Raw genomic sequence first — 8,176 nt, 5'->3', positions numbered from 1 at the left:
CGATACCAATATTAATCCAATGGTTTGAGTACACCGGCTACTCCATTCATGTGCCATTGATGATGTCAAGATTACACATTTTGTGGCACTGCCTGTGCAGGCCATAAAATGCAGCCTTTTTCATTCTAGCCATATTCGTGACAGCACATCGAACTTGCTGGGACAATGTTGGCCTTTCAAATAGGAGTGGCCATATAAATTCAAATTGTTGCTCATGAGCAACCAGTAGATATTCACAAAACAAGTGCATGGTTCACAAAAAGATAATATTTATTGCAATTGTTACTATAGACGGCAGTTGTTACTAGCCAGCGCTGAGGGCACACACAGCAGCAGTTAGCGGGGCAGTGGCAGGGTTGGTCAGGGCAGGGCGGGCTCTCGGGAAGTGGAAGGGGCCAGGGAGCTGGAGGGCACATTCATAGGCGTAGTGAGGAGGCTGACCCTGCAATTGCATTCACAGGTGGCATGCCTGGTTCGCCAGGGGAGGTTTCAGCATAACGCCTTTTTCTTCCACCCCCCCTGTCACAGGAACCAGGCAGCCACCTGCGAATAAATGCGTGTGCCTCCAAATCGTCCACCCCAACTTTTTCGCAAATGGCACCTGCACAAAAACAATGAGGAAACAAAATTTACAACACTATTACGAGGCATATAAAATCGCGCGCATTATTTTAGGAAGATGTAGAAAATTCCAGGATTCATGTACCGAAATTTATGGTCAATGAGAAACACTATACTGATGAGTTCCAGACTAGTTTCAGCTGCCTTAGGTTTATTAGGATGAAAGACGCACATACATTGTATAGCATGTGCCCTGTTGCATTTTGATCGCCTCCACAGCAATACGGCTGAGACAGCCAGTGTTTCATCCCACACTAGGAATTAGTGCTTGATTATCGGCTGTCTCCGCATATGACTGGCGCGCTAGTTTTTTGCCGCTCCTACGCTTTCTGCGATGTGCAAACAGTTTATACTAATAATCGTTACCAAGAGAATGTTCGGCGACCATTTTCATTTTTTTTTTAAATGGCTAGATATAATATACACAAGCGATCTAAGCCCACGACTGCTGCACTGGCCGCTGGTTAGCTGATATACGCTTTTGACTGGTTTTGTGGGTAGTTCACTTAAACGGGAGCTCACTTAAACGGGTAGCTCACAGGTGCATCATTTTTACACATATACTGCTTGTCCAAGCAAATTTGATCCAAGGCATAAAAAAAACATTTCGGAGGCAGGCAAAGGAAACCAGATATATATTGCTGGAAGCTACCTTGAGCGCCACAGAAAAGGTTTTGTTTGGAATCCTTATTGACATTATTTACCTAAATTCCAGATTAATGCCTTACACAATAAATGGTGTTGCTACTTTGAAGAGTACCGGCACAATACACGTTTGAATATTTGTGATAAAGAACCCTCACGTCTGCATTTTGAACGCCAGATACAATAGAAAACCACGAAAATACAGAAATCTGATTCCCGGACAATACAATTGAGGACTTGGCTTGGCTCGACAGCCCTGTGTAGCGTTAGAACTACAAGTTGCCTATGGTTTCTTCGTCCGCGCCAGCACATCGTCCAACAAGACTGTATTTGTATTTTACAGCTGAAAAATACTGTTAAACTCATTTATATCCTTACCGCTTTGTAGTCATTAGCCGCATTGCAAAGTTCGGCGCGCTCATTGTAACTCGAGCCTTCATGTGCGCCAAAGGGCCGACGCGAAGCAACCATCGCCAGCATATCACCCTTACTCATGCATGGGGCTAGCAATCTTAGCGGCAGGTTGTTTTGTCCGCTCAAAATCATGTTGTGAGCAGCACAGTTGAGGTGCGCGAATGGGCTGGTAACGGTTTCGGTATCTACATAACCCGAATTTATCTACAGCTGGAAAAAAAGGTACACATGAGGTTTCTAACCGCAAATATTGAAACAGGGGTTTCCGAACGTGCTCACCGACTCTGTAAGTCCTATTTATTGTCTAAAGTGAATATTTAGTACTTGAAGCGAATAACCTCACTTCCCCACGTAAAAAAATAAAAATTTTCTGCGCTGTCCTAAGTGGCTGCCAGCAATGCACCACCGGTTTCCATCGTCTGTTTCTAATGGTTTATTTATAACCCTTGGCTCAAGCTATGGGGCGCAGCAGGTGTAATGTAGCTTGAGTAAAACCTGCAAGAGATCATATATATGGGTAGATTTGTAAGGTTTACAGATTTCACTTACAAATTCTACAGGAATCGCGTCACTGCGGCCTTTCTTTAAAATTGACACGTAATAGCGCTATATTCGTGGCTAAAATAAAGTAATCAACGCATTAATTCAGCTTAGCAAATGCAGCTGTAACAGAAAGTGAGGGCTGGCTACACCTAAGGTGTGCCTAGCTTTCTAATTTTCTTAGATGGCACAGCCGTTCGAAATATGGCATATTAAAAAAATGCCCTTGATATTGGCTTTCTCACAGCGTATTATGGATGCCTTAGATAAGAAACATAATCGAGGTCCCATGGCCATCTTTCGTTTCCAATGAAATTCTTATATGTGGTGGGCAAGTATCTAGACACAAAAGAATTAACCTTAGTTTTTCAAGATACGCGTAGTTTCCTCGAAAAAAAAAACAATTGTATGGTATATCTCTAGAGGTAGAAAACGCTGTTTTTGCCATTTCAAAATGTTGCAAGTTTGGATACCATGATTTTGTCATCTGCTCTTTTTTACTCACTAAATATATGCATGTTTTATATTTACAAACACTATTAGAAACCTATTTTGTTTTTGCAGTTGTGTTATTAAAAAATCGCAAACTTTTCTTCAGGAGCGATACGCTGCAAAAATATTCATTTTTAACCTTATGTACTGGCATATGATGCATTAGGTTGGTTGCACTAAATATGTTTTCACTTCCTGACGCATGTTTTTAATTCCAGGCAGTATCTGGAGCTCCAGACCACTAGGTGTGTTCTCCACAACGCATCAAAATTGCTCAGAATTCGAAAACAGCAGTAAAGGGCAAATTTGCTGCAATTAAAAAAAGATCATCTTCGATTTTCATTCAAATCCGTCTCAAAAATCTTCAGTACCTCAAAAATATCACGGACTAAAAAGTGTTGCGTTATACTGTTTAAAAATATAACATTAAATATTAAACCAAGTGCTTGTGCTGAAAATGGCCAAACTCAGCCTGCATTCTTGCAAGATCCAATAATATCTTGGCACAGAAACTATTTTTCTACATTATCTAGGTTCCATTCATTATTTCTGAAAAAATTTGAAGCTCTAGATTTGTGTGTGTATCTGCATATTATTTTGAAATTGGACAAAAGTAAGAAAATGGTAAAATAAGGAAAACTGATTAGAATTGAAGAAACGGCCGCAACATCAATTTTTATCAAAATCTGTGGAAACAATGCAAAGTACTTTGTTAATTTGAGTCACTAAATATATTGAATTCTGCAAAATGTAATCTTAGAAATATAAAAATGCTTGTTTTTGTTTTATAGATGTGCTTATATCGCTCCTCCTTATGGAATAGGCATCAAAACTTCAATTTAGTATTTGCTTAATTTAGTAACATTTTACCTTAAGTAAAATTTAAAACATTGTCAGCGCTTAACACCGTTTTTCTGCTTCTGGTACAAATACTTAATATAGCTTAAAATGGTATTAATTCACTATTTCTGTCAATTTCATGGCAGAACGCAAGTGAAGGCTGAACTTTTTCTCTTTCCTGCATTCTTTTTATTGCTAGGTGCAATAGTATTCAATCTAGGTTATTAATATATTATTCCATTTGTCAGCTTTGACCACCACTAACAATACTATATTTTTGAAGATGATTTTTCAATGTGTAGTTTTTATAATTACAATCTTAAGCAAATCGCTTTCCAGCATAACTTTTGGTGGCGTTACAGAGAACACACATAGCAGCTTAGAGCTCCAAATTCTGCCTTAAATTAACAATATGACCTGCGTAATAAACACAGAATATTTTAGTGCAAACAACGCAATGCGTCACGCCAGTATGTAAGGTTGAACATTAACATTTTTGTAGCGCGTTGTTCTTGAAGCAAAGTTTGCGATTTTTTACTAAATCAACTGCATCAATGAAACACACTTTTAATACTTCTTATACAAGTAAACGTTACCCAAATGCGGTGAGTAAAAAACAGTGGATGACAAAATTTTACGCAACCAGCTGGCCTCCAAACGTGCAACTTTTTGAAACGACAAAAACGGCGTTTTCCAGCTTTAGTGATAGGCGTTTTTTTTTTCGAGAATACTACGCCGCATCTGGCAAACCTAAGGGTCATTCCTTTGTGTCGAGACATTAGCCCACGACATATGAAAATTTAATTAAATAAATGGTCATGGCACCACGATTACTGTTCCTGTCCGAAGACATCCATATTTGTTTTCATTTCGTCTCTTCAACAGGCTGGTTTAGCCAATGCGGTGAATAAAAATATCATCGCATATATTAAAGATTTTCGCGCTATACGTTATACCTAAAGCTACCTATATTGTCACAACTGTCATACATTATTTGTAGCTGAAACATTACAAAAGGGATTCGATTGCAAATTGTTCGCTAGTTAAATAGACGTACGAGATGACACACGTATACTTTGTAGAATACAATTTAGGAAAGAGCAGATACAAACTACAGGCGAATAATGCTATGATATGGAGCATATGTATTACTCCGGTTAACAGTAAAAACATCAACTTTTAACATATTAATATATTCGACAAACTATTGCATGCTCACATAGGAACACAATTAATGAGCTCATCCACGCATCTAATGTCTATGGGCATTAGACGTGTGGATGACTTCGTTTTATTCTAATTCGTGCGTCACTCAAAATAATTGAACGAGAAAAAAGTTAATGTCTACACAATTTTCAGTGAGTATACCACAAATTATACTAAGGTGCTTCATATATGTCACATCACCTAGCAAGTGAAATGGGATAACAGAAGTAATCAGACTCTAACCCTGATCAGAATTTCGCTTTTGCACCATCTTTGTAAGTTTTTAGGCAGGCTTTTCCACTGATTATCCGCTTCTTTATACCCCTGCCACCCACAAGACACAAATCTTCTGGGGGTATACCGAACTGTTGGTTTTCGCACCAGTGATACAACTTAATCGATCCATTTATACGTAGAAAACACTCTCGATGCGCACCTAAAAAAAATGAAAGCATGTATGTGTAGGTGAAATCATTCACCGGCGATTTAATAATATGATTTGAACAATAAAATCAAAGGATCACACTCCAAGTAACAAAAAAGTGGTGGAGAGATAGGAATTGAAGCAATGAAAGGCGGTTGCTTTCTGCAAAAAGCCAATAGCAAGAGGTCCACCGTCTATAAGAATAGGCAATAAAAATAAGGCATATTTAAAGGTGCATGCAGCAGTTACAGTGATGCAGTGCTACCTTTTTTTAGGCAGGCTTTTCCGCTGATTTTCTTCTTCTTTATTGCCCTTCCAACCACAGGACACATATCTTCTGGGGGTTGTCGGTTTTCGCACCAGTGATACAACTCAATCGATCCACTTCTACGTAAAAAACGCTCCCGATGCGCATCTAAAAAAATGAAAGCATGTATGTGCAGGCTAAATCATTCACACATGATAAAACAATATGATTTGAACAATGAAATCAAATGATCCCACCCAGAGCAACAAGAAAGTGGTGGAGAGATAGAAATTAAAGCAATGAAAGACGGTTGCTTACTGAACAAAGCCTATAGTAAGAGGTCCTGCGTCTATAAGAATAGGCAATAAATTAAGGCTCGTTTATAGGTGCATGCAGCAGTTAAAGTGATGCAGTGTTACCTTTCTGTTTCACTGCAGTGATTGGTATAAATATTACAGCAATTGCTAGGCATCTCAGGTAACCCCATTGAAAACTTCCTCCAAGGTACCGAGGAGCAGTGGCGTGTTATTTGCAGCTGTTAACTGAAAGACAGGCTATCCTATGAGTGCATGCGCATTTCCTCCTTTTTGTATACTTGAATAAAAGCGACTGAACAGTGAGTGTTGTAAGAGGTGCAGCGTCCCTAGGAATGGGGAACAAAATTAAGTTTTAGTAAACAGAGGTACAAAAAGAAGCAAATATGCCTGCAATAATAGCATGATGGCCTACCTTTTGATCAACAGCTGTAAACAACCTGTCACTGCCAGTCGGTTCTTTAGATAGGCTTATCAATGCCAGAGCTTAAAGCTAAGAGCAATATGAGTAATGTTTATTGCGGTCACGGCCGTAAACAATTCTAGCGGAACACTCCATTACTGTAACTATTCAACCATCCATTTGTACATATCGTTCATTAAAGAACCATGCACATCATATTAAGTTGCTCTTTTCTACTCCCAAATGATTTCCTATAGAATTAGAATACGTGGATCGCTGCTTCGGTTTCAACATTCTTGCACGATGGCTATGGCGTGCACTTCATGCATACGGTACGGCACGTGAGGTACAAAGAGCTGTAATTGCCGAACAGGCGGACCTGACTTCCTGTCCCATTTCGCCTGAAAGTGCGCGCCGTCATCGAGCGCTTCGCGAGCAATATATTTCGGACGATATGGTTGCCTCATACCGGCCGTCAATGTTTTGTACATTGTGTCCCGCGTGCACGTTGTTTACTTTGCAGTGACAGGGACGCAGTGCACACACGGCTGATGTGCCTTTTTGCTTGTATTGTTATTTTCCCCCGCCCTCGAAGGGCGTCTGAGAAATCGCTCTCCTATTGTCGCCGCTTTCTGATAACGCCCTCACCTGAAGGCACGTGCTCAGAAGGGGGGCGTCGATTAAGAAAATTTTGAAATGGGGCTCACTTGCGCTGTTCACGGCTTTCACTTCCTCAATATGATATTAACCATTATAAAAGTGGAGGTTCATTATGACTTAATTATAGCCGAGTCATCAAGCGGCATCACGCACATGTCTGCCCCACTGTAAAATTCGCTTGCACAGACGGCACGAACAGTTTTCAAAACTTCGTTTGTACATCTGAAAACAAAAAACTGCCCTTAACTCTTAACAAAATCCAAAAACTGTGTGAACATGGCTTCCTGCGCGCAGAAGAGAGGCTGTCCAAAATATATGTACAAAGCCGGGCGCATAGTATCTGGTTACTAATTGATTGCGGCGCGCTGCACAGTAAAAAAACTGCGCAAATGGCTGCCTGCAGTGTTCTGTCACGTGTTGGTGGCATACACACCTGTTACGCACGGCTCCTCTATTTTCGGCGCAAATGCTATTCATATCGCAGCCAGCAAATAAGTCCACGCACTTGCTTGCATGTAACCCGGACGAAAATTCGCTTAGTTCTTGAAGTCATGCTTCGCGCAGTTGTTTCGAGGAGAATAAGGAAAGAGAACATTCGGGACTGGTAGGAGATTATATAGAACCAATTATGAAGCAATGGCATGCTGCAAAGATATATACTCACGGTCTAAGATGACGGCGTTCACTGAGTCTGATAATGCCGATGGTATCCCGCCGTTGCTGTAATCCGTACTCCGGCAACATTTCACAGCTCAGCTATTCACTGATATGTAGCAAGCACCAACCGGAGCACATGGACATGTATAGGCGCAAGAGAAAATTATGCACAGCACAATGAAAAAGAAAATTAATGAGGGCAGAAATTAAAGAAAGGTTTAAGAAGCTGTCACAAGTCTTGTAGCGTCTCCAACAAGCTCTGAAATGAACGCTTCGGGAGGAGGCCGCACAGCAGCGCAGCTGGGGATGCTGTCTGTTGTGTCTTGCACGTAGACGCGTAGGCGAGGGGGAACAACGACCCGCTCAACCAGCGCGTGATTCCCGCCGCGGTGTTGTGTTCGCAAGGGCTGCGCGTGGGAACGAAAGACCAACGACCCTCTCAACATTCCATTCGTCCTTTACCCAGCCCTCTTCTGCTTGCACCGGCCAGCCGTGACTTCGGACCGTGCCGATGAGCGGCCGCCAGCGCGCACCGCTCGAGTCGAGTTCTAATAAATAGTTTTGTTCTGTGTGTTCGCAAACGCATTGTTTCTTCAAGCCAACCACGGACAAACATTTTCTAAAAAAATAGAAAGCCTCCCCATCTACCATCCACATTCTTGCGTAAATCCATACAGCTGGTGCATCGACAAATGCGCGCGTCCCCTCCCTTT

At 41.1% G+C, this 8,176-nt stretch overlaps 1 long non-coding RNA gene across 1 annotated transcript; it reads right to left on the bottom strand.

The window, feature by feature from the left end:
* Positions 1-255: 255 nt before the first annotated feature.
* LOC146194421 (uncharacterized) lies at positions 256-7,631 on the bottom strand. The gene is made up of 3 exons (XR_014705446.1): positions 7,471-7,631; positions 5,448-5,597; positions 256-601 (listed from the first exon to the last, which is right to left on the bottom strand). It is a non-coding gene; the product is annotated as an uncharacterized LOC146194421 (long non-coding RNA).
* Positions 7,632-8,176: the final 545 nt, after the last annotated feature.

The sequence above is a fragment of the Amblyomma maculatum genome, chromosome 3 (assembly GCF_055883805.1).
Source record: "Amblyomma maculatum isolate TAMU_Amacu chromosome 3, ASM5588380v1, whole genome shotgun sequence".
In the NCBI taxonomy this organism is placed as follows: Eukaryota; Metazoa; Arthropoda; class Arachnida; order Ixodida; family Ixodidae; genus Amblyomma; species Amblyomma maculatum.
Note: the sequence above shows the minus strand (reverse complement) of the source record. Positions and strands in the feature narration are given on the sequence as shown.